Here is a 24,595-nt window from a genome sequence, read left to right as displayed (position 1 = left end):
CCATCCCTATATTTCAGTGGGTGCTTAGCATAAAGCTGGATACAATTTATTATTAACGAAAGGGTTCGGAGTAAACACGTTTCACTACCCACATTACTAATTCTATAAATGTACGAATATTGCATAATTTTAATTGTTGAATAAATATAGACAGTGTTATTCGATATATTAAGTAATTACCTACCTAATTTAAATTGAATAAAATTATTGAATTTATAATATACTTATTGTATTTATTTATAGTAATTCTCGCGCAATGAAAATATGGTATTTTTTTTTATAAGAGAATATAAAGTGTTGGCTGTACAAAAAACATTGCTCTTATTTTTTATTAAAATAAATATTCATAGGTTTAGTAGTTATATTCATGTTATGTCCGTCAGAGTTGTGTGGTTGTAGCATTTCAGAGCAGAGGAGACGACCTGCCTCGGTAGGCCCGTTTTGGGGGCGGCAAAAGGATTTTCGTATTATGTAATACTAGCTGACCCGGCAAACTTTGTACCGCCTCAAAATCTATTTATCAAATATATTTCATATAAAATATAGCCTATGTTACTCGTGGATAATGTAGCTTTCAAATGGTGAAAGTTTTTTTAAAATCAGTCCACTAGTTTTTGAGCCTATTCATTACAATCAAACAAACAAACAAAGTTTCCCTCTTTATAATATTAGTATAGATTATTTAAATATTCACAAATAGATCTCTTTTCTCGCCGACTTTCCTCTTTACGGGACGGCAGACTCTACTTCCGCCCCGAGCGGCAGGATAAGGGATACGATAAGGAGCCTCGAATATCAATTTAATACCACTCTTCTATTAATTTAACTCCTATATATACTCATTTTCCGATTTTTAGAGGTATTATCGTATTTTAGTGTAAATATATAAAAACTTCCTCCACGCGTCGTATTCCTCATTACTGAGGGTCGTGACCCCCCCGTGATGGAGTCATTTTCTTTTGGATGATGTCGGGCCTTCTACACCTAACCTTTGCTACGTGTAGAAGGAAAGATCCAAAATTTGTTTTATTAAACCAAACTATTTTTCGTGACATTTTACAAATCCAAATAAAATACAATCTTTACATACTTTTCTGTAAAGAAAATCTTTACACTACATAGGGCATCGATTTCTAGCACGAAAGGCAGCTATAAGTGTGAGGCGTAAGAGAAACCGACACGGAGTTGTCCTTGACGCTCAAGGACACTGCAATTGTTGGGTTGCACCACAATTGGGTCAGTGTAGCGCCAATTATTACATATGGTCACTTGGTCTCTAATGTTTAGAACAGAACAAATTGTATTGCAAAATTGGATATTTGCGCTTAGTCCAGATAGTAAAGTGACACTTTTTAGGGTTCCGTACCCAAAGGGTAAAAACAGAACCCTATTAGTAAGACTTCGCTGTCTGTGTGTCTGTCCGTCTGTCCGTCTGTCACAGTGCTCTATTTCTGGAACCATAATAGGTAGAGTCTTGAAATTTTTACAGAGGATGCATAATGACGGCCGCTATAACAAAAATACTAAAAACAAAAAAGTTGAAAATAAATGGGGGCTACCATACAAGAAACCGCTATTTCTCCACGTATTTCGCTTTATCTATTAAACTATAATAAGTAGACGGTTCAAAGTTTCACAATGTATTTACTTCAGTGGCTGTTATAATAACAAATACTAAAAGTATAAAAAAAATATAAAAATGTTGGTGGTACGGAACCCTCCATGTGCGAGTTCGACTCTTACTTTGCCAATTACGAGTATTATAATATAGAAGTAGCAATAGAGTATGCAGTCACCTGATGGCAAGTGACTAGTTCTCCTCGGACATTTATAATCAACTCCAGATAGGATTACAGTTCTACCTGCGGTCGGCCAAAGATGCGTTGCTAACTTGCTACCTCTGAGGACTAAGTTGGAAATGGAATGCCTCGGATATTTCCCTTACTACAGCTTTGAAATTATTTTTGATCATATCAAAAATAATTTCATGGTAATAATTATGTTCTATAATAGATAGTAGATAGATATGATAAATAAATTTTATGCAACTAAAACTGTTGCACAATTAAGTTCATGGACAGCGCAAATGTGTCAGTAGGTCAACCATATCGTATCTTAATTAATTTATCATCTACGGTTATATTCCAATTAGAAATGCACGAGTTGCGTGTGAATATGCTTATGAACTGTATTGCAATTTAATAGCAATATGTGTAAGAAAATAGAAATAATTGGTAGGTAAGAGCTACGCGGAGATAGCACAAATAAACTATTTTGGCGACTCTACAATACTCTACATCTTAGTAAAATTAGAGAATCTTTTCATTTTTCTAACACCAGGTGTGATCAAATACATACTAATACTACTTTTAAAACATTACTATGGAAATATATGCAATTTGTCAAAATATTTATGATCCTCATTACATTCTCATTAATACAACTCTGCATTTCCAGTTGAAACATTTTTAAATTCATTTTAAATAGAAAACGAGCAATGAGATATCATTGATTAATTGGTCACAGATTTTAATAAGGTATGCAGACTAAATTCGATCATGATATCCATGGTAACTAAATTATACTTTTCCCTTAAAAGCAATAAACGTTTGCTTCTCGTTCTTTAAATATTCTTATAGATCGTAAAACCCGCTACACGGCTGCTATAAGTCAGAAAACGCTACAAAACCTCCATCTCTTTAAGTTTAATTTGTCGATAATTTAACATCTATACAGCTATGACATGGGGATGATATGACTCTTCAAAAGGTGCAAGAAGAGCTCTCATCCAAAGCTGGCGATGCATTGGCGATGTCTGGTGTTGCAAATGACGTTGACTACTTTCCATCAGGTAGCAAGTCTGCTTTCGTTAGGTTAATCAATAAAAAAAATCCATCAAAATGTGACCAAACAAGAAACAAGTGCCACGTGTAGCGTGTTAGTGTTTCCATCAACGTGAAGTTAACCTGATGAAGCTGTTGCGGTGCGCTGGCGACCTTGCCGCGCTCACGGACGTCGCAAACGGGTCACTGGGTCAACTAATTCGCACTTTTTGCACACCATCTATATGCAAACACTTTGTTTACTTGCATTGTATGTATCCTTATATCATTATAGTGGTATTTTTCATCGACACTAACATAGGTAGGTTTCCTTTAATACGTATTTGATTCTTATAAAATCACATTGTTGATATTTATATTTTCATATTTTTATTGTGGTGTTAATCAGGACTTTCATAAATAACTGAAAAGGTTTTTATGTACAAAGCGCAATGCGGAATACAGCAGCGCTTAAATCTACTGTTATTAGGCAGAAATATTTAAAGGAGATGTTTCAAAATGTATGGGCTCCCGGCCACCTTTTGTACACTATACTAAAAACTAAGAAAACATGCAAAGAACAATTCGTGGGGGTTCATTTTCTTCAAATCATGTTCGTTTCATTGTTTAAAAACAATAATTTACACTTAAACTTGCAACACAACAGTGGAAAAACATCATGGCGGTAGTGATTACCGTAATAATGTCATGTCCTGTTTTAACCTACTATATACATTATATACTTTTTAAAATATTTTTATGCGAATGGGCGTAGATATAAAAATATTGTATTGCATGTATTGAGAAACAATACCTATATTTGATAAACATTAATTATATTTACTTTCATAAATCTTGATTTAAAACAAACGTACCAAAATATATACTTCTATACCAATTTATTTTATTTAAAACATTTAAGTGTATAAATAAAACATAAGTACACATATAGATTATATTTTATTTATTCTTCACTTAGATACATATTTTATTCATTTTCAATATCTTCCTTTATAAATATTTTTATCCAATCATGTAGCAGGTTCTGCAATATCCCGTGACGAGCTCAGCCCAAACATCAAACAATGGTCATAATGTGAGCGCAGCTACCTACGAGGACGGTTCGTTGCCCGGCGATGCAGTTGCAATAATACCTGATTATTTTGTCATCCCAAGAATGTCCTTGTCTTGCTATTGTAATTATCTAAAAAAAAGAGAAATGTAAAAAGATTAGCTTCTCTAGTTTTAAAGCTCTCTCAGTTTAAAAGTAGTAACGATTATTTCACGATTAATACAACTAACTGATCGATATTTTACCTGATGATATTGAATCCTTGTCAACACAATCCACAGCGATCGTACGAAAATCGCAAGAGTCCGTAAAACAAAAGCTGGGTAAACAAGTAAGGTAGAATCAGTCCAAAATCGTAAGCAGCACAGAGCAGAAACATATTCAGGATTGAAATGGAATCTTCTCATCAGTACATATTTATTCAACGTTTACATTAGATTCCACTATTATATTATATGTATATATCCACTTTTACACATATCAAATTGACAATTTCTTTTTTAATTTGACATGTCACTTACATCTATAAAACCAGATACTATTTGAAAAGTGGTTTTGTTATAATTGTTATAAATAATTAATTAAATTCAGAAATAATGACGGGATACACAAAACAAAAGCCTGGTTGTAAAGTTCTAAGGTAACAATAACTTTACGACAAAAACAGCGAAATACAGAATTACCGACATCCAAAGAGTATAGTAACCTATGTGTGGGGTACACATAGGTTCCCTGACCGACATCGACAGTTTTGAAAACTTGACATTGACAGTATTCCGCCATATATAATATTTCAATGAGGAATGCTTATTTTAAATAATTTTAAACAGGAATACTTTAGATTATAATAATATATGTGTATTTTTGTTCAATTATACAAATTATTTGTGTTTTTTAGATAAAGTGTACATGAGATGGCCGAAAATGAAACATCTCCTTTATATATCAGTTATTCAAAACAGTTGTTTTTCTAAGATCATATGTATATTTATATGATAAGAAATCAGTATAAAGTAGAGAGAGTTGTTACATTTACTGCTTGTCTTGTTACATATTGTATGAATGTAATAAACAATTAATGATTGTGGCAACACTTTCGAAAAACGCTCTAACAATTCGTATTGGAAAGTCATATAATTAATTGAACTTTGGCTCACACTTAACTATTGCAACATCGCTTGAAAATAAAAGATAAAACTTAGAGCTTTTTAAAATATCATAATACTCGTATTATCAAGATTTTTTCAGCTAATATTATTAAAACAGGTGGTTTAACTTTCTTTGCGTCTAGATCTATAAATAAAACTAACAATAACTAACATTTTTTGTTCTAAAAAGATCTCCCCTTGCGTCGTTCCATAGTCGCAGGTAGTCCACATTCTCCTTAGTTTACAAAAAGGATTTGAGTAACTTTTTTTGTGACAACAAAAAATCTATTGAAGCTTTTGTACGCGGGCATCTGTCAGTTATTGATAACGACTAACGACTGTCCCCAAGTTGCATCAGTTTTTGTCAAGCACATTGTATTTGACGGTCAAAATTTGTGATGTATATATAAAAAAAATATAGATAATAGATATAATGAGATGCTATAATTCTGATTGGAATTTTCTTTATATAGAAAATATTTAGAAAGCGTCTCCAAAATAATTAATTTGTTTAAAATCGTTTACAAAAATATATGTCACTGCTATTTGCAACATGTGGTCGGCCTATTGTTGTGAGATAAACAATCGATTTCACATTTTTACACGAGTACAAAGAAATATTCTTAGTAAATTCTGACAGGAATAAAGCACATGGCGTGGCCATGAATCCCAACTCACACATTATTACGTATTAAGCGATGTCTCTACATTTTTGGTTTAAATTATAAAATATAGAAGATTTTGGTTTTTAATTACAATAATGGACATTTCATCATCTCAGGATTAAATGAGTAGGTATATGGCATTTCATAAACACGAAATTATGATTTTTTGTTCTAAAATATTACAACATTTTTTATATTAAAGTTACGAGAAAGTGTTGCAACTTGCACATATGTACTCGTGTACATACGAGTACGTATATGTCCCTTATAAGCTAAGCCTAGTATTATTTACAAAAAATCATTTAACACTAGCTGCATTTACCCGCTAATATTCAGTAAGTTCACTACAAAAAATAGTAGATATGTTCCGATTTTCGTCAGTCGCCGAATTGCCACATATGTTGTGAAATCGTAGGCACATCACACATCTATGAAACTTACATTAGTCGCTCAGTCGAGGACACCAGCCACACGTATGCCATGCATTGTTACTCAAAACTGTGCCACACAGTTTCTACGAAACCTATTATAATCGTAACGTACGGTACGTTATACAAAATATAAAAATACACGACGAATAGATTAACTCTTTCCTTGTTTGTAAAACTAGGGGAATTAGTTAAAAGGAATTTACAATCCACTTTAGGATTTCGTTCAACTGTGGAAGCACCACCGCCACATCTGCCTTAACAGCAGCAATACTAACTTAGTCGTCAGGAGTACGTATCCGTAGCTTACCGTTGTTAAGACTTCTATTCAACCTGGATACATTGATTATAGATATATCTGAGTGGCAGCGACTACTCACCATCAGATGAAATGTGAACTGTAATGACACCTATAAAAATAAAAATTGAGGATATATTATTACATTCTGTTATTACAATTACTTCTCATCACCTCCCATTCATTACGATGTTTGTCGATGTACCATCATAACTAATAGGTATCTAATAAGTAGAGACGTACGCATTCTTAAAGACAATGGTCCATAGCCTAAAATATTACCAATGTCAATGACACCTCATTGTCTTAAAAGTGACAATAAAAAAACAAATACTGCTGCTATATTTGGCATTCAGTAATACCTACATACTTCCCACATCTCTATTAAGCTAACATCTTTTCAATAGCAATGGTTTTGTGGACGACATGCTCGATAAGAAATTAAATTGAAAAATTTTTTTTGCTGGACAAATAACGTCATCACACAACTCGGCGAATTTCAAAATATAAAGCGATAATTATTTAAAGATGAATGTATTTTAGTTCAAAGATAAAACAGTAGGTACATAATAAAGTTACTAAAAAATAAAAGTTCCAGGTAGAGACGATAGTAAATGAAAAGTCGTTCGGCGTTTTATTCCATCGTTCTCACTTGTCGCTTGTCGTGGAGACGAGTCCTATTCGTGTTGCGGGGTGCGCTAACAAATAATAATAACTCGTAGCGATTACAGAGAGTCATCGACCTTCGAAAAATCTGACCTGCGCCGCGCCGCAAGGTTGCGAGCACCGCACCGCTCTTCGAAATACGAGTATTTACCGATTTCATTCTTTTGTAAACGAATTAAATCGATCGATTATACAGTCTACGTCTAATTTGACTCACAATAGTTACAGTAAATATTTGTTTCCCATCTCTATTGAGTCAGTTTCGCGAGAAATGTTTTTATAAATTAAGTAAGATTGTATTATCGTTTCCTTGGTAGCTTCGCGGAAACAAATTTGTAACGTGGCATTTGAATGTATAATGCCGAACCCCGAATAATTTTCCGGTGTAAAAATAGACTTGATATATTTATAACGTCATTAATGTTATTATTGTCTATATATTAACATTTTTACTACGAATCTAGTGGTTACTACTCATCCAATATTGATAGGGCTTGACAACTAGCGCACAGAATCAGAAATTATTGTTTAGGGTTTTTAATTACACCTTTAAAAACTACATACATAATATGTGCGTTAATACACAATCAAATGTCACTATTTTAAAATAGGTATATGTACTAATTTAACAAATAGATAATAAATGAAAATCAAAAGAATATAATATTATCCAGCGTGTGCTACGCCGAAAATATATTCGTTGCAATAAATGAGGCCGTCTACAGTTCTACACGTAGGCGGCCAGTTATTAATTGTGAAAGCAACAACGCATTAATTATGTCTCAAAAAATATTTAATTTCAAACTTTTAGTAATAATTGAACAACAAAGCTTCATTTTCTACTCACAATCATTTTTATAACAGCACAAACATACTCGTACTTTGTGCCACGCAATCATTGACAGAATTTTATGTTTGTGTGTTGTAAGGAGAGGATTATTAAGCTGAGGTATTTCCGATTGCAATCTTTTTGTGTACATACCTACAGGTAGGACACAAATTATAGGAGATCACTGCTACCCTTATCGTACGTTCACCGCTGATAATTTTATCTGACGCCGATATCAATATATTATTATATTCATAAGACTAGTTTTTGCGACATTCAATGACCTTTGGCGTCGACTCCAAGGTGTTCAATGAATTTGCAAAACCCGTCCGTCTTGAAAAGACAAGTGGCGATAAGTTACGAAGGTCATTCGTATAGGAACTCGCGAGGTTAGTGACGCGGTCTGGGTAATAAATAAATTGTATAAAGGACTTTTTCCGTTCACCTGCATGCATTGTATAAAATAAACCTTTCAGAAATGGTATTATCGCCTCATTTCTACGAAGTTTATATGAAAAAGACTGTAATTTGGAATAAAATTCTTTCGCGTAAAGCTGTATGCCTCCTTCATGTGAGGTTTTTTTTCTTTCTGTCTTTCTATTTAACACCTATGTGTGTTTGTGTGTGTTTTTGCGACTATTACGATTCAAGGTGACGAGCGTCGTGCACGGCCGGTTGTAACTTCAATAACTATTTAGCTTATTGATTTTTTGTAATTAATTTGATTTTGTTTTTAATTATAGATACGTGAAATATGTTAGTCAATTTTGCAATGAAGAATAAGGAACTTCGTTCTCGACAGGGTTTCTCCGAGCGACAACCAAATTAATCCTTGCACGGCGACGATGAATAAAGTGCAGTCTGACGACAGGTGATTTTGGTAAGCACCTCAATAAGTAAAATGTCACGTTAACTTAATCAAACACACGATATCATATTAAATATTATGTTTAGATATTCGCAACCTAACATTATGATAATAAAACTGTCAAAATCGAGTAGGTTTGTGATCCTTGCTATCGGTCAATAGCCTAAGAAATAGATTAACATTGGCAAGAAGGTAGGTACACTCATACAGTGTTACCATTTTGACGTCGACTATACAAATATTTTTGCGAATTCTCACGTGCAATGATGATGAAATATCTTTATATTTATCTGACTTTATCATCATTACAATCCAGTTAAGTATTTTTTTTTAACATTCAATCATGTTCTACGTAATGTGTAATGGTCTTTTTATAAAATGAAAACTCTACATTTTAAAGAAAGTAATACAAAGTCGAATGTGGAATGTAGCAATAATGGTAAAAGCAAAAAGATGAAATATATAGAGTTGTAGAGCGGACAATGTCACTATTTTCATACAAAACCATTTATCTCGATTCAAAATAACGTCCTTTTTCTAACTTTTATTAATTACCATTGGAATATATTTCAGAACGACTTATTACCACTGTATTCGACAATATTTCTCCTCCTCATCTCCGGTAATGTCGTTAGTTAAAACACAAACATCACTAAGTATATTATCTATTAATAAATCAACTGTTGCACATGACACTCGCATCATGCAAGAACCACCGAGGGCCACCGACCGTGTGCCGTGACGGACGTGTCAATTTTGCCGAGCAAACACATGAACGAGGCACGTGCTCACTGCATGGAACCAGCTCTGCTAATACTACATCATTATGTCTCCTTACTGTAATTCATATGTCAACTTGTACGTTACTATAACTTTCAACGCATAAAATTGTTACATAGATATCTATAAACGCGTGTAGTTAATATCATCATCAACCCATTACTGTCCCACTGCTGGGCACGGGTCTTCAGAGTGAGAAGGATTAGGTCATAGTACACCGCGCTGGCTAAGTGCGTATTGGTAGACTTCACATACCTTTGAAAACTTTGTTTTTTTTTTTAAGAATTCTCAGGTATGCAGGTTTCCTCTCGATGTTTTCCTTCGCCGCTTAAGCAAGTGATAATTAACTCCTAATACGCACATAACTTTGAAAAATCAGAGGTGCGTGCCTGGGATTTGAACCTCGGATCAAGAGGACGCGTTTCTTAACCACGAGGCTAATCGTATCCCTGCTGCTGTAGTTAATATAACATTCAGTATCGTCATTTCATTATTGTTCCACTGCTGGGCAAAGCTATCATCTCAATATGAGAAGCTTCTAAGCCATAATCCATCATGCTAGCCAAGTACAGATAGGAATTACTTTTAGTTTCGCCATATAAGTAAGCGATTCCTACATTATTACTAATATGCATTTAACTTCGTAAAATCTGACACGCCTTGGATTTTAACCCGATTCCCAAAGTGATAGGTTGAATTTCAAACCAATACGCTACATTGAAGAGTTCTTTTAATATGTAGTATATTGATACTACATATTAAAAAAACACTTCAAGTATCATGTCATATAAGTGAACTATAACCAATAGGTACAGTTATTACCAATTATAAAAATCGATAAGATCCGAACTCAACCTAGATTCCGAGAACAGGAATAGTCGTGCCAATTCCTAGCATGATAGTGCTGATATAAATTATAGATATTCCACAGGTGGAGCAGTGATAGATATCTGATTCACAACCTAAATCGATCACAATTATACCGCTGTTTATAAATTCCCCAAGTGCATGGCTATAAATAAACGATGACCGATACTGCCAAACGGTTACTAAATTATTTACTCCACATTATCCGACTGACCCGTCCTAAATACAAGCGACCAAATTATAGCGGCACCTGTATCGTGCCACATAATATATAACTGTTGTTAAGGATTATTTGAAATAAATAGCGTTTTTATATGCGCTATTCATGAACTAATGAGTTTAATTAATTTTCTGTTAAAGCGTGGTGAAGACAAGATAAACACACATCGTTAGTTGTCGTCAACACGCTACCGCCCCACAGCTGGGCACGGGTCTGCTTTCACAGTGAGAGGGATTTAGTTCATAATGTATCACAGTGGTCAAATGCGGATTTGTAGAATTAACACACCTTTAAAACCTTTTTAAAAACATAAATGCGTATGGTTTACCTTACGATGGTTTCCTACACTGTTAAAGCAAGTAATAAATATTCAAATTCGCACATAACTCGAAAAATAAATGCGTGCGAAGGATCCGAACCTCGGACCCCCAGATTGAAAGGCCGAATTTCACACCACTAAGCTATAACTGACTGTAATTACTGATTAATTGAAATAAATGACGTGTTTATGTGTGCTATTAATAAACTAACTAATTTAATAATTATTTGAACACGTGCGTATTTATCACTTCATATTAAATTTACAAGGATGTATTATTATAATCTTCGCAATAAAACGACCTCTAATAAATTAATTGAAAGGGCGAATGAACTTAATAGTTCACTTAAATGCCATTAACCGATCGCTACGAACTATTGGGGCGGTATGCGTGAGGTTTTATTTTCGTATGGTCGTGTCGTATGAGGTCGATCGAGGTGAACACCCCTCCAAGGAGAACCGTTGACCCCCGATCACATCCGCATGAGGCCCCTATTAACTACAGTATATTATATCAACTATTGACTATTTGCGCCGTGTAAGTTACTGGTACTTTGTTTTGTCATTACGATGTAGGTTTTATTTAATACGGACAGAGCGTGTCAGACACGTGTCGTGACAGACAAAAGTATTTTTATTTTCTACATGTATATTACTGGATATATATACCGTAACCGACCCTAGTGATAAAGAAACTCGGCCTCTCGATCTAGGGGTCCGAGGTTTAAATCGCCTTTGATTTTTCAGTTATGTATTTCAGTTATGCGTCTCAGAAATTAATTATTACTTGCTTAAATAGCAAAGGAAAATATCGTGAGGAAACCTACATACCTAAGAAATAAAAAAAAAGTTTTCAGTGGTATGTGAAGTATACCAATTCGCACTTGGCCATCGCGGTGGACTATGGCCTAATCCTTCTCATTCTGAGAGGTGAGCCGTGCCCAGCAGTGGGACACACATGTGTTGTTGATGATGTACTGTAAAACACATAAATCGTATTTTTCTATACACTGACTATTTCTATGTATTTGACGACTCGTGTGGCGGAGCGGCCACCATACCGGTCTGATGCGCAAAAGGTCCCGGGTTCGATCCCCGGCCAGACAGATATCTAGATGATGAATTTAGATTTCTGTTTCTGGGTTTGGGTGTTTGTGTATTTGTCTGTGCGTGTGTCCATGGCACCCACGACACAGGGAATCCTAGTGTGGGGCTGTGAGTGTAGAAAGCGTATATTTATTTTAGCGTATATTTACTGACATACCACTATATTTCTATACAATATTTTGAAATCTATGATTTTCTGTGCTACGACCTGTGTCTGATAGGTAAGTTTTCGTAAACATAAACGTAGTATTGTTTGTAGTATACAGTGCTTTGACTTACAACGTGTAGTTTTAAAAACGAGTTGGAAGAAAGGTAGACTTTTAACAAAAACGAGTCGTCTTATTACACTAAAAGCTCTCTTGGAGCTTTATAAACTCTATAGCACTGCTTGGCACGGCTCTCTGCTTAAATTTGTAAGCTGCTTGTATGATAAGAACGAGTGTATTTTTATTATTAAATAAGTAAATATGATATGTTTTAACTTATGTCAGTATATAGCTAATTATATATCTAGAAAATGTTTGTAGTTAAACATTTTTGTTTTGTAATTTTTGTTAGTACGTATGCAAAGATAAAGTCACAGATATGTGCAATTAAAGTTATTGATTAATCTAAGAAATTTCATAATTTTTCAGAGAAAACCAGAGACATTGACCTCTAGTTCAACTTTATAAGTTCCCGTAAGCTTTACGCTCTTCTAGTTCCTCGGGTGATTTAGTAGAGCCACGTGATTCCACCCAAAGCTCTTTTGGTTGTCGAACGCTTCAACAGTTCTGGTTACAGTAGGTTCTGTAATATTTTTTTTATTGGAGTAGCGGACCATTCAGTCCACCTTTGGATAAGTGGCTACTGTCGCCCATGGCCAGCTGTAATCAACTCAAGATTTCCATCTAAAGCCAGCCACAGATGCGCTACCCCTGAGGACTACGCTTGAATGCCTTATAAATCTAAATATACTCGTATATAACTCAAAGGTGACTGACTGACATAGTGATTTATCAACGCACAGCCCAAACCACTGGACGGGTCGGGCTGAAATTTGGCATGCAGGTAGATGTTATGACGTAGGCATCCGCTAAGAAAGGATTTTGATCAATTCTACCCCCAAGGGGACAAAATAGGGGATAAAAATATTACATCGTAACGCGAGCGAAGCCGCGGGCAAAAGCTCGTGCCTTATAAAAGTATATCTTCCATACAACACTCCATAATACCCTAGTACCTGACGTTGGCCTTGTCGTCCACTCAAGTCGCACTAAACGCATCACAGCATATCATTAGCAGACGCAGCGATTGGAAATACACAGGATACCGTTCTCGATTCCCGCTCCGTATAAACAACATTTTTCCTTCCGGGGTCGTTGTACAAGCGTTAAACACGACAACTTACGAGCGGTTTGGTGATCGTAATACACAATTATAAATGCACCCTTATCTTTTAAACTGAACTCACGGTACGTAATTAACGGCAGCGAACTTACAGTTATTCTATCTCCGCTTCGTTTACTGTCGAATAGCGAATCCATGCGACGAACCAATTCCGACATGTTGTGAAATTGAAAACGTGAAGTTACTTGAAATTGATTGCGTTTGTCCCTAAATTAGGATAAGTTGAAAATTACTTAGGAAGCATCAAAAGCGGTGATAGTCTTGTTAAGATACTTATTCGGTTTCTCTTGTTAAGTTATACGCATATTAGAACATATTAATTTATTACTTTAACTGTTAAGGATTAATATTTGAGTATAGTTATCGGTTTACATATTATGAAGCGACCGTCTCAGTCAGTAGTAGGAACGCGTCTGTGATCAACTTCAGGTAGATCTTTTTTCTATATGGAGTTGATTACAGATGTTCATGGTCGACAATGGTAATGTACCATCAGACTGCATGCTCGTTGGCTACTTCATTACAAAAACACCCGACATAAAACAAAGTCTGGCATTGTGTTCATACGAACTGTAAATCCAGTAGGTTATACATAATTGCAGACAGCTCAGTAAATTGAATCCGAGCAGATACAATCAGGCAACTTGACTGACGGCATGTTATTAGCAGCGGCGGGCGGGTCGCCGATTCCCGCTTTGTTGAGTAACGAGCTTTTCTTTCCGGGTTCGTTAAATTGTGAATACTGTAGCTTATAAGATTTTTAAACATAATGTTCGGGATTGTATCTTGATGCTTGTAAGGAAGCAAGCAAATTTACCGCTCTACTGCTGAGTATAATTCTTCTCTCTTAATGGTTAACGATTAAGCAGATTCGATATGCTTTTGAATCTTCTGCAGATCTTGAAGATACGTTAGTCTACTTGTAATGTTATCCCTCACCGTTACAGCAAGTGATGATATTATATTCCTAATCACATGGCTTTTAGTCAGAGTTTAGAATTCAAAGCCAGATCAACTGTATGGAAAATGAAAAAAAATGCAAAATCTGAACCTAGAACAGGATCACAAGCGTGGAGGAAATATCTAAAATATCGCATTTAGAAGTACACACAATACAGTTATCGATACGATCGTATTCCGATATATAAATAACACAAACAAGCTCTTGCTTCCGGCTTCGTTAAACCTTTCCTCTTGCGATTGATCGGCTTATTCTCGTAGGTACTATATTTTGAAGTATTTAACAATCTCCTATAAACACTTCTTGACCTTTACAAGATATTATATTTAACTAGTTAAACTATTGTTACGAGTATGAAAGTAATTTTAACTATTGGTATGAACAATCTTCTTAGTTACTTAGTTGTTAGTAGTCAATATAGAATATAGGCAACCTGGCAGGTCAGATCTTCACATTCAACATACTCCCGACACGTATAATTAAGAGTCAGGAGTTAGTTGTACTAATTAGTACAATCAAGTTAATCAAGCGGTGGTTTACAAAATGAGATAAAACTATAATAATATTATGTTTTATAATAAATGTATACTTAAAACACGATTCCTACAACCGTGTCCCTATTATTACAATTACAGGAAAACTATCTGTGAAAGTACCGCAAATATATTCATCATTTCCTCAATATAAACATTACATTAAGGAAATGAGATCGTTCTGAATTAATCGCGACTCGGGAATGACGATGGGAACAAGTGTAGGCCGACGTTATGTTCGGCTTATCCGGAATAACACCTTATTTGTTATCAGACTAGTAGAATCGACCCGCAGCTTCGGCCGCGTTTAAAAAAAACCGTGACATACATATAACTGAAAATTTGTACCTTCATTGGATTGACAGTGGCGCCATCTGTCAAGAATTGGTCGTACTAATTCAGAAATCTTCGTGGGCTCATGCACAGCCACTTTGCTAAAGATCATCACATCATCGAACGCATATTTTATCATTTTATAAAGAACTTACAGACAGAAATTCATTTATATATATATATGTCGGAGAAGGACGGCTCTCTACTACTATACTATACTATACTACTACTATTACTTTACAAACAAAGGATTTGAGCAGCAGGTTCAAGGTAGTGACTACACGCTCCAAAGCACAACGAAATAATGATCCACCTCGATCACTCACATCAGTTCTTATCAAAGTTTTCCCACCGCGCCGCCACATACCTCGACCCCACTAGAGACCTCTTAAAAGTCTCTGCTCTGATTCTAATACGAAACCTATACAATGACTTCGATTGGTCAAGTACCAATAACATTACTAAAATACTAAAGTAACAGTATAGCTAAAGCTATATTAAATAACTCTGACTCTTCCTCCGACATATATATAGAAGATTTAAGTCACAATTTTTTACTAATATTATAATATTTGTACTTGTCATTCGTAGTCTTAGAAACTTCAAGACTAATTCATGTACCTATAACCGTGATTAATAATTAATTTATCCTAGTGTTGTACCTACAATAGATCCATATTTGACAATTTCTTAGTACCTACTAGAGGTTATTTAATTTGGGCCTTTGTACGATAAAAACTGAATAGGCTGATTAGGTATTAATAACGGCTATACATCATGATAATAATTATACAATTATTACATGTTGAAAATGGATTGTCATTTAGGTAGTCTCGTACCTACTTCTGCATAAGTGGAAATGACCCGTGTTCGGCAGTGGGAGATGCTGCAGCAATAAAATGCTATGCAGTTTTCATGTGGTGTGCAATGATCTTTGTAACATAATTGCAAAAAATGTCATGTTCTTGTGACCAGACGGCAGACTTTTATTCCTTCATAGCTTAGAGGACTTTCATAGGATCCATTTTAATTACATAAACATTAGAAATTATAATTGTCTACAAATTATTTTAAGGTAATATATTTAATTAATATTACAATATTACCGACTGACAGGCGAGATCCAAATAAATCCATCAAAATAAACAAAGCGTACATCATACATCAACATTATTAATATTCTGCGGAACGATTCCGAAATATTCATTAATCTGGGTTAAGCAGATAGGAACCGCATTTTTACCGAGCGGTTGTAAATCAAGATGGCTGCCATAATTAATTTCATTAGAGTAGTTGTATAGTCACGGCCGTGCGTGCTTGAGTAAGAATGTGAGGAGATAACCTGTGGACTAGCAAGCATTCTACGTCAAAAAAGTTTCGAGCCGTCCGAAAATAAGTTTTAAATACACAATGAAGAGGCAAGAACCTAGAAAACTTCTGGTAACCGGAATAGTTCAGGGCAAGAGACGTCGGGGACGCAGTCCAATGCGTTGGTCTGACCAAATCCGCACAAATCTCGACACCACTGTATACAATGCTATATACATAGCTGAAAATAAAAGTAGATAGTGAGAAATCATCAAAAGAAAGGTGACAAATAAAGATCACGAGCCCTCAGCATTGAGGAAAACGTAGCAAGGAGGAGGAGGATATACGATAAAACTGTGAAATTTAATATTTTGTACGAGGACATCGTTAGGTTTAGTAAAGTAGGGTAGCTGTCAAATGACTAATCATTCAATTGTTCGTGAACCACGTGCGAAATTACATTCGTAACGCCTGTTAGTGATAATATAATTAATCTTACTCAATTTTTGCTCATTAAAGTTCTACATTTGACAATTTATACCTCCCTAAGTTCATCAGAAAATATCAGACAATTGTCAACTTACGTAGAGTTGTCTATTTTCTGATACACTACGAGTAGATTAGGATATGCCCGAGACTTCGGATGAAAGTACGGACTTTATGCGTGCCATTCAAAGCCTAATAAAATGTAACAATGAAATTAATGTATTTGGTATATCGAGTAGTAGTGATAAGTGGTGTGAATAAAGATTTAGTGATGCTCAGACGTGACGATCGTTAGAGCATCCGTTGAGAGAGTTTATTTGCTAGAGCGCGTTTGAAAATATAACGGACGCATATATTTTTGATGAATCAGGTACTATCAGTGCTTCAAGTTTTATTTCCGTATCAAAACATTACATTCATGGATGCAGGGAAATAATATGTTAGTTACCACGCATTCATGTAATTACAAATGTTCATTTATCTTGATTGCAGTGTTTTTGTGATCTCTATCACAGGGTCTGGTAAGGAGATACAGGGCGCGACCTGAGGTACCTAGAATTCTTATCTTAATAAGATTAATTACAACCATCCATAAACTGTTGCAGTGACCATTAACCATGAGGCGAATGCTATACTCGTTTGCTGTTCTACAAAAAAATAAACTAATCTAAAATGTAGTTGAACAGATGGTTTTGGTTCCTCTGTTCTCAACGTCTCACTGTCCTACATCACAAATCAATAACTTACAATCTGCCTTAACAACAATAAGCGCGTTTCATTGACATAGCAATTTATTGCCACAGGAAGATAATTTGTACAGTTGCTAGTCAAGTAAACGTAGGGACAAAAAAAACGTGAAGAAACTTTCGTCTATTTTCGGCTCGGATGGATTACGAAACGGTTTGCGAAAGCAATTGTTGCGCCACATCGTTGCGCCGCGCATTTTTTGACAGCCTCAACCACGATATCATCGGAACCGGTATTCAAATAGCAATTTACACGATATCAAACGACGTGGGAGTTCCGAGCCCAGCGTTTCGCTATCGGCGCGAGCGGTCCTTCGGTGCGTGGATATGCAAACACGAGAACGCAAATGTAGTGGATCCTAACAAGAATGTTGGGCAGGTAGGCGAGTACAGTATCTCGGTGTAAACTAGATAGAGATGGTACGGCGGTAAGCTACATGACTTGGCCGGGAACTGGTTCAGGCGAGCGGGATGGGCGGGGGCGCGGGCCCCAGACGGAGGGACGTCATTGACCTGCGCCTCGCCCCGCGCCCCTGTGGCGACACCCGCGACACCCGCGCGAACCGTAACTTCATTGTATTGCTGCACTGCGAATCAAATTCGGTGTAGCGGAGACGTTTTTGTGGCCGACATCGCTCGCCGAGGAAACTCGATTAAATTGCTTTTAAGTTACTTACTACGGGACGCATAGCGATGTTTGACGTGGCCGGAAATTTTAGTGAAGGTACAATAAACAAGTTAATGTAATTCTATTAAATATTACTTCGTTAAGGGAAGTTTTAGAACCCTTCGTGGTTCGACTCCGGTGACACCACCATTATCTATTTGTCAAACAACTATTTACATCTGCTGTGTTTTAATTTGTAGAGTGTGATAAAGGAGACATGAGGCGTTCCAAATTAGTCCTCAAGGTCCTCTTACCATTATGTGAACTGCAAGCTACATTTGATAGTGTAACATAAGAGAATACGAACGAGCCCAAAGCAACAAAAAGTTATACAAAAACTTTTTGTAAGGTCGAGCTAGGTAAAGCGAGTCAAGTGAACACATTGGGCTCCCCTCGACCCAGTGGGTCAAGTTCATAATTTATTTAAGGATCTCGGTCGCGGAGGTCTATCTTTGATGCAGCTGCGTTAACCATTTTCCTTGTGCTATTTATACGTAGATCCTCTGGCCCTGAGTCAACGTTATAGGTATTTATGTTATACGTTTTCTGTGCAACCAAAAGCTTTATTAACTTCCGGGAGGTAAAGTACAGTCAGCTCCAAAAGTAGATAAACAGAATAAGGTTTAAAAAATACCTATACACTCAAGCTTTCATAAATAGCTAAACTAGCGCCATAATTAGCTAAACGTTATAAAGTTTTAAAACTAGATCAGATGTCATATCATACTAGTGATATATCATATTAGTGACGTTAGTCATTTTGTGCGGTTTTCACCTACTTTTGACGCGTTAGTGTTCATCTGATTTTGATGCTTCACGACGTTCATCTAATTATGATGCTAGGAGTGTTTAGCTACTTAAGAACGTTTGGGCGTATAGGTATTTTTGGAATTTTGATCTGCTATCTACTAATGAAGCTGACTGTACCTACTTATGCGATTACATACCTACTTACTACTGTGAGAATAAGAGGTTGTTTTAATTAAAGAACCGCGGTCAACTCATAAACAAAGCGCATAATTAATCGTTTTAGCAAATCCTTGAATGTGTAATTAAGTTGTTTTGTCTGTCTGCGATATTGTTTTTTTAAGGTCATTTATTCTTGTCTTTCTGTTTGTAAGGCTTAATCTTGGAAACAAAGCTGAATAGATTTTGGACGAGAACGAGTACACGTGGTTAATAGAGTTGCGCCTGAGAATCTCTTTATTACGAGTATATGTAGGTTGTGATCATTTACTCACGACTTCGAGAGATAATTTCTTCGTTTTTAGAGTTCTGTAAGGGCCTATAACTAAAAATAACTTAAACATTCACAAAAAATGTTGTTGAAGCGCATTTTCTTACAAATCATAAAAACAAAGTAATGATGAAAAGTGGCTTGGAAAATGTAATTTGTCCGTACCAAACTAAATGGAGTAACTAAGGGAAAATCTCATTTTTTCGTAGACACACACATATTCTTCACCATTTTCTTAATTGCAAATACGTGTTTGACTTGAAACTGTACGCAGTGTCTCTTACACTAAGTACCTACACTACACCAAGTAGCAGAGATGTCTGCACTTTCGTCCATTCTCATAACTCGGACGAAAAACTACTTGAGCACGGTCATCTACAAAAATAAACATTTGGAATATTAACTGGGCTCTTTATTAATAGATGCTATTCAAGCAGTTTGCGTGCATGTTTCTAAACAATTTGAAGATGCTAATTTTATAGCCATAACCCCTTTTAAAGGAGTTTTAATGTAAAATTAATCTTATATATAAAGTTCTCGTGTCACAATGTTGGTTACCGTACTCCTCTGAAACGGCTTTACCGATTGTCACCAAATTTTATATGCATATTCAGTAGGTCTGAGAATCGGCTACTATATATTTTTCATACCCCTAAGTGATAAGGGTTGTTCACCTTTAACATGTTTTTATTTATATGGCAACACAACGTTTGCCGGGTCAGCTTGTAATGAAAAAAAATGTAATGTAAAATTTGTACACTCATAAATAATTAGTGTATGAACTACAATTATTGTAGTCTCTATAAGTTGTATGTTTTGTATGTATAAATTAAAAGTATTAACAACACATTTAATTGGGTCGACAATTTTAGACACACGGCATAGATGCAAATCTAGTAGGCTACTTAGATATTTACTGTCTCACTAAAGGTCAAAGATAAAAATAATATCAGCCATCAACAATCCAATGTATTTTTATCATATCTTTTTCTAGCGTACAATATAATAATACTGATTTAAGTATTCAAATAAACTCGAAATTCACGAATACTAAAACTTCTACCAATATTTCGTTATCGTTTCAACAAATCTGTCCCATTGTGAGCAATAAAATAAATATATTTCGCTTCGTTCAGATTTATGTAGAGTTAGTCCATTTCGCATGAATCAAGCTGGAGTCTCGTTTATTTTTTCTGTGAAGGCTTTTTACCGTCTAGTTATTTCCGCAAAACTTCACGACCCCGAGATACAATGACATTGTTACAAAACCTCTTTTGTAAACGAAATGACCCAATCGGTAGACCTGTCACTGGGTATTTGAGGCTCGGCATTGGTTCGCTCTGCAGGTAGAAATAAACATTTGTTTTTTTATAACATTTTAACATTTTCTTACGCTAGGAGATATAAGATCAGAAAGAATAGAAAAAGATATAGTGCCCAAAAGTTATAATGACGTAGCGGATCCACTTCCTATATCTTTTGGTATAAAATAAAAGATGCTTCCCGGAAATAAAATTTAGAATTATATATTCTTAGAGGACGTGGAGGAGGAGGAGATTCGATTAAAAAATATGTAAATCGTCTGCTTATATTTGAAAAATGATGTGGTTAAATCAAACGTGACAGAATGTACCCAAGTTTAACAATCATGTTGAAAACATTGATTATCTTGAGTATTTATTGAGACTGAGTTTTTATTGAGAGTTAATTGAGACTTATTTATTTTTTCAGTTGAATACTCGGTTGTTACCTTGTTACAAGTAGATACAGTTTAACATGTCTGTAATGTCGGCAATACCTATTCTTATTACTGTAGCGATCTTTTCAGTCACGTTTTAAACAAAGTATATACTTTCAGCTCATTAGCTAACGACATAATTTAAATTTAAATACGTTTCATAAAGAGGTATTGTTCGTTGCAAAATACCTACGCCTAATGAATATTCAGTTGCGAAGGTCGGTCGATGTCCTTATAAAGTTAGACTTACCCATTCAAATGAAGGACTATGAGGGTTAGAATTTTAGCGAGTCAGTTTAATTTGTAACTAATCGTTTATTGGATAGGTTTTGTATGCTTTAAACGAGAAGAGTTAAGAGTTAAGACTATCTACTGTTTCAACGTTGATAGAAAATTATTTTTGCTTCCTGATAAAGGAAATAGTTTTCCCATTTTGGACTTACTATTGGCACGTTACGTAAATCAAATCAGTTCAAAGTGAACAAAAGTGTATCTACACCAGCGTAAAGTTCCTAACATAAAAATCTTATGAGTTTACATGTATTCATAAGGATTCATAAGATTGGAATAGCAAACAAACTTGCTGTCACTGCCACCCATGGATTGCGGATATTTGCGCATATTTGCGGCCACCTCCATATAGAGCAGATTATACTTCAAGTCGATCACAGGTGTGTTTCTATTCCTAAGGACTGAGATGAATATCTAACCTATGTAACTTAGCCGGCATCTACACCTTTCCACCGGAAGGCAGAACGCAAAACGTAGAATTAAATATTTCACGCTAGAATTGGGTATGGCGAAACTAGATACCTCGATCTATCACTCGTCTATATGAAATGTTAAAAAAAATGTACTTACCAACTTGTGCGTGGAAATGCGGAGGACAACAAGGATGTTAAACCTGTAACAAAACGGACAATGTAGCTTATTTAACTATTAATATTTATTGTGGAATTTGGTTAAACCAAACGGCTTATATTAATTTATTGTTTAATTTATAATATTATGTTATTCGTACATTTTCTAAGTTAGGGATAGTAAACACAAGGAAAACGTAAAATAATTCCAAATTTAAATATAATGTGGCTAGCGTTTAGAACATTAATAAGGAATTTGCTGAACAGATACATTGGTATTGATCCTAATATTCTATTTTACTCATCTCATTTTAATCATAATAACTTGAAATGTTGTTTGACATAGACGCCATTTATAAATCATGATCCTGAAATCTGGGTCTGTACGAACTGGGTCGTTATTCTGAAATTAGATCATCGAGTACCTCCGTCACCTAATTTTGCAGATGGATATATTTGTTTGCCTTTTCTGTATAATCTGACAACTCCTAAGTACTACAGAATAGAAAAAAATACATAACAACGACGTATTTCATATCCATTAATCAAACGAAATAATTCTACAGTTACAAGGTACAAATTATATCAGACTTGTAAACTTGTACCTATCTATGTCAAAATCATAGATACGTATAGAATGAAAAATTCTAAGTCGAAAATACTACCTTATTAAAACTGCCAAGTAGGTATTTTCCTTTGCGTAATGCAAAGAGCTGATGTTCAAATACAAGATTTGTGCCTTAAGCATAGATAAGTAAAGATTACTCCCTCCTAACAAGAAAAAGTAACCGATAGTGACAATTGAAATTGTCACTGTCAATTATGTTTGAAAAATATTAAAAAATGTAGTTTTTAGAGCATTTACCAATGAAACGATATTTCTCCGCACTTTTTCTTCGATTTCGTGTTTTTGTACCACTTAACTGCACATGTCGGCATTGTTCCGCGTATATTACACCATGACAGCCAATAAATGGCTGACACCTTGTAAGCCATTTAATAGCTTCCTTCAATTACAAGGCGGTGAGATATCTATACTTATGGCCTTAAGATATAAGTTACTTATTCGGTTTATATAAGTATCAAACTAACTTCAAGCTAGAACACTGTGATTTATCTTTGTACCACATAGTCACAAACTATAACAGTAAAAGTAGATGTAGCGGTAGTGTTACCGCTGTCGAACCCCCAGTTCAGCCTTCAAACACATTATGAATAAGAAAACCAGATATTTAAATTTTATACCGCTAAAGTGACAAACTGAAAAGGAGCACCATTATAAAACAAGCCCAAGGATACAGACAAGGAGGGATCTCTAGCGTTAATTATATTTCGAATGAAGTAGCTTATACACAATCGATTAAATCGATTAAGTCGTAAAATAAGCAGTAAGCACGTGTAGTATACAACAAGTACAATAAAAACTTATTTCCTCATGTTGCAATTTAAAAAGAAGTAATGAATATCTAATTGATACTACTAATGTAATGATAATTGGGAGTATAAAGCATTAATATAAAAAAAAAACATAAAGATGGTAACTAATAGAAAACTTATGTACAGTCGCGAACAAATACACAAGTAATTGGGTATAGTGATAGCGTGACGTAACTCTTATCAAAGGCGTTCAAATAAAAGAATTGCTGGTTTGAGCAACAAGTCTGTTTGGTAAAGGGCTTTTGTATTATTGTTTTCACCTTGGTCTCTTTTTATAGCAATCTTTTCTGTTCTGTTAACACTTTATAGGGTTTCAGTTATTTTTGTGTAGAGTTGTGTTATTATATTAGAATTTTGTACCTACTTAGATGACCATGAAATCTAATCCTATACGCATACTAACTCAACATTGATTTCCTAAAAATACACACCTAATATGCATTCCTTAGCCAGCAAGACGACATAAGTTAGTTGAAAGAAAAAAAATGATATTTCGTTCAGAAAACAGCCGATAAAAAAAGATAAATCGACTAGCAAAACGCAAAATATTTCATGACGTTAACAAAACCCGCCCAAATAAAATTGGCAGTAATACCTACTTCAACTATATTTAAATATTTATTTACAAACTTGTGCGTGACGTTAGCACACTGTGGACAAAACAGTAAGTGTGCCAACACTTCAATCAGCAGCACGCGGGTGCCGCTGTCGACAAGATGGCTGACAGTGGACGGTGAAAGTGGACGGTGTCCGGCCGCACCGTTTATTCCGATTATACGTAGACGCGCGAACTCGTTATTCTATTCACTCT

At 35.1% G+C, this 24,595-nt stretch overlaps 1 protein-coding gene across 2 annotated transcripts in view; it reads right to left on the bottom strand.

Annotated features, from left to right (window-relative positions):
- The window catches only part of LOC140750220 (uncharacterized), an 84,435-nt gene that overhangs the window by 40,542 nt on the left and 19,298 nt on the right, over window positions 1–24,595 (bottom strand). For both annotated transcript variants that reach the window (XM_073083637.1, XM_073083642.1), the window contains exon 2: window positions 22,349–22,391. The gene's annotated coding sequence lies outside the window, so the exon portion shown is untranslated. The remainder of the gene's footprint in view (window positions 1–22,348; window positions 22,392–24,595) is intronic.

The sequence above is a fragment of the Epargyreus clarus genome, unplaced genomic scaffold (assembly GCF_041222505.1).
Source record: "Epargyreus clarus isolate Ecla_fem2 unplaced genomic scaffold, WU_Ecla_fem_2.2 ptg000019l, whole genome shotgun sequence".
In the NCBI taxonomy this organism is placed as follows: Eukaryota; Metazoa; Arthropoda; class Insecta; order Lepidoptera; family Hesperiidae; genus Epargyreus; species Epargyreus clarus.
Note: the sequence above shows the minus strand (reverse complement) of the source record. Positions and strands in the feature narration are given on the sequence as shown.